Raw genomic sequence first — 3,918 nt, 5'->3', positions numbered from 1 at the left:
TGTTCCCCACAGGTTCATAACGTGATAAATCTAACTATAACAATTCTTTCATAGTATCTTGCATGCAAAGCGATAAGTTATGTATTTCTAAATCCTTGGTCCGGCATCTAGAAAATCTCACTCCGCACCTTGGTCCGGCTACGTGTGTTGCTTTCCTAACCCTTATCTTTACCTCATATTAAGCATCGTATTCGATATTTGACTAAGTTATTACCTCGTACCAATCAATACTAGCCTATTAGATAGTATACACTAAATCTATGTTGATAATTCTTTTCCTATTATCTACCTCCTTGGTCCGGCAAGTAGCATTAAGGCGAGTTCTAACGTTGATCATCCGTTAAAAAGACTTCTAAGCGAAAGAATTATTAATACATGCAAGACACTATTCTAGAATTGTTATTTTAGTTAGGGTTTATCTCATTATTTGCCTATGGTTCCCACAACCCTAGTTATGGAGTTTAGTTACTCATAGCCATAAACACAATATTCAAATATATTAAATAAGAATTCATGTACTTACTTCAATGAGAAAGAATAAAATCCAAAAGATTGCTTGATTAATCACCAAAAATCACTTGCAAGAATTCTCAAAGTAATCAATAATCTCACGAAAAGTCTAATGATTATCAAGAATCTCACAATACAATGTTTACCAATACGGAGTTTTAACAATCTAAGAGTCTAACTATCAGGAGTCTAACCTCAAAAACGAGGTTTTTCGAACTATTTATAAAAAAACAAAAACCTAATTAAACAAGAATTCTAATTGCTGGAAATCTGCCAAAACGCGGCTGGGTCGACGGACCTCGCGATGGATCGTCATGGTTACGACGGACCGTCATGGATTCCGTCGTCCCATACTTGTGCAATTTCTTCTGCTGCTCTCTTCATTACCCTCGACGGCAAGTATGACGGACCGTCATAGGCACAACGGTCCGTCGAGGGTCTTCGTTCCAAAACACTTCAACTCTTGGAATATGGGTACTGGGATTACTTCTCTGAACTTCATGACGAACCTGCAGGACGGACCGTCATAGACACGACGGACCGTCACAAGCTTCGTAACCCCACACTTGGTCAGACTTCCCCATCTTCCTTCAGCAGCTGCACTACGCTGCCACCTACGGACCGTCACAAGCATGACGGACCGTCACAAGCTCCGTAGGTGGTCTCTTCTGCATTTCTTCGCTCAAAAACCTCCGCATTCATCTTTGGACAGATTTCCTGCAAATAAGGAGAAACTTATATAAAAATTAGCACAGAAAGGCTTTTGGACACACTAAACTTAAGGAAAAAGTATTAATAATACCGTGAAACCACGGTATATCAACACCCTCAACTTAAATTCGTTGTTTGTCCTCAAGCGACGCACTATGACTCACTACACAATCTTTGTACAATAGTATCCATGTTTTATCCTTTGCAATCATTTGGCTATCAATCCCGATTAGTCTCATCATATTTATGCATGCTATCACTATTAGGCTTGAATTATGTGGAATCAGACCATGACACAGACTCACCATGCACTAACACCTATCCTCTTCAATTTCTCACCGAGGTGCTAATATTTCCGGTATTGCAACTAGTGTCCTCACTTCAAAACAAAATCCTCATTTTTCACACAATGATTTCAGTTTGAGTATAAGGATTACTTTTCAACACTCACTCTCAGAACAAATTCACACTCATTCATACATATTGCCATAAGCTTGCCCTTATTTTCACTGCTTTAAGTTCGCTATACAACTCTTAGGATCACGATAGGACTTTCTTAGCTTGTAACATAGGCTCAGGGTCAGGTAGGGTATATTTAGGTATACTTTAGTGACTTTTTGCCCTCCTTGACATATCGGCTAAACCTTCCACTTTCTATCATTTTATCTCGCCCAGTTTCTCATATTCTTTCACCTTGCTATTTTCTCTTCTTTCTTCATTTGTGTAAGTGACTCTCTTCTTTTCTTGCTTGTATTTCTTGTATATTTTTCTTTTTCTTTACTTTTCTTTCAACTAATTCTTGAGTCACTTTACTTTTGTTCTTTCTCTCTCTTTGTTCTTTCAACCCCACTTTCCAGAGCATTCCTCATAATAGCCACCCTCAACTCATGGCTTTGCCATGAGTCAAGGTACACAATACCCAAAGTTGGGTCAGGGCCATAACGAAGGTTGTTTATGCATTAGCCTCCCTCAACTTATGCTTTTGGCATAAGCTGAGGTGCACATGTCCAAGGAGGGACCAGGGCCAACACATTGTTCCCAGAAAAGATCAGTTGGGGTGAAAAAGAAAGGTCTAATTTAAGCTCAGATCATTTGGATCAAAGAAGGATAAATTTCATTTGGTTTTCTTTTATTTAGGCTAAAAATGGGCTATATTGAATAAGGGCCTATGATCCTTTCCTAATTGTCTATTACAGCTTACTTTTAGCAGGACTAACCAGGCAAGTTCTAGCTCAGTACAAATAGTGGACTATTCAAATCTTCCTCACACTCACTTGACATCTCATCACTCTACCAGATTATCAGACACCTAGTTCGAATTTTAGACTTAGGGTCATGCAGTGGTGTACCTCTATGTCATGCTTAGAGCCACACATTTATCAATTACTATGCCTAGTCATGCATCATTTTTCATTTTATCAGGATATCATTTTAGCCATCATGCTCCAGAATTAAACTATGTACACAAGATATAGACATGCCGGTTCAACAGAAAAAATAATCAGTCTTTTGGGGAAAAAGAACACAGGCAAGAAAACCCCAAAAGAGGATAGTGAATTGGGCTACTCAGACTTCACCCTAACACTCACTATCCATTTACCCCACCCCCAACAAAAAAGCATGCAATTGTCCCCAATGCATAAAAATGTAAATACTAGAGTGGTAGGTGAAGCAAACCTGTGGCGCAAAGCGCCGTCGATCAGCAAGATGGTGGGTCCGGATCCCCGGAACCCACGTCCTCTGCAATCTGAACACCCTCAGTGGTGTCCTCAGCAACAACCGCACCATCAGTAGTGCCTCCTGCTGTCTCCACAGTGCGGGAGCTAGACGCCCCAGCCGCTAACTGTGATGCTCTGATCTGGTGCGCCTCCTCCTCAGCAAGTGAGGCTCTCCTCGCAGCCTCCATCTCTCGGCGCTCCTTCTTCCTTGCTCGCGCCTCATCCTCTGCTCGACCCCTACGCCTCTTGGCAGTATCTCGAGGGGGAGGTGGTGGAATTTCAGAAGTAGTGAACAGGGCCGCTAGCACGGTGTCCTCAGCAGGCTCGACAGAAGGGGCCTCAGACTCCGGCACCCTCGCCTCTAGGATCGTGTCGATGTCTGCCCGAAGACTATCGACTGCAGCCTGAAGAGTCGACACATCCACCGGAGGGGCTGGTCGGGCTAACACTCTCAACTCAAAGGCGTCCAGACGCTGGTTGACCTCAGCAATCTTCCGCTCTGTAAACTGCTGCATCTTCCTCTCTAGACGCGCTTCAGACTCAGTAATCGACTTCTGCATCCACGGCTGGATATGATGCAGAAGAGTGGCCATTTGTGCCTCTAATTTTTGGACCCTAGCAAGCGGGACCAGTACCGGTAGAGGGGCTGTGCGAGAGGAGCTCGGGGCTGTGCTACTACCCGGGATAGACTCGACCGGGGTAGTGTCAGTGGACGCCTGTGTAGCTGTGCGGGCCTGGGCTACCGTATCTGCAAGATCATCAGCAAGTGGTGGCAGCTCTGGACGGGGCCCTCTACGTGGGGCCAACTCATTGGCCTCTTCTCTGATGAGGCCGACGTCAACGGTGCCCTGCGAGGTCTTCAACTGATCTATGTGCCATATGGGCACACCTGCGGACCTGCAAAGTGCAAAGATAATGCACAGAAAGGGGTAGGTGGTAGTGACCTTGAATGCCCTATCGTGCATGACTGCCTGGAGAA

The 3,918-nt window shown here is 43.9% G+C and overlaps 1 long non-coding RNA gene across 1 annotated transcript in view; it reads right to left on the bottom strand.

Annotated features, from left to right (window-relative positions):
* Positions 1-1,175: 1,175 nt before the first annotated feature.
* The window catches only part of LOC107024318, a 10,719-nt gene continuing 7,976 nt past the window's right edge, over positions 1,176-3,918 (bottom strand). Inside the window, exon 3 of the long non-coding RNA XR_001457338.2 lies at positions 1,176-1,227. This is a non-coding gene — a long non-coding RNA (uncharacterized LOC107024318). The remainder of the gene's footprint in view (positions 1,228-3,918) is intronic.

Source organism: Solanum pennellii, chromosome 7 (genome assembly GCF_001406875.1).
Source record: "Solanum pennellii chromosome 7, SPENNV200".
Lineage (NCBI taxonomy): Eukaryota > Viridiplantae > Streptophyta > Magnoliopsida > Solanales > Solanaceae > Solanum > Solanum pennellii.
The sequence above is the reverse complement of the archived record's forward strand: the minus strand, read 5'-3'. Positions and strand labels throughout refer to the sequence as shown.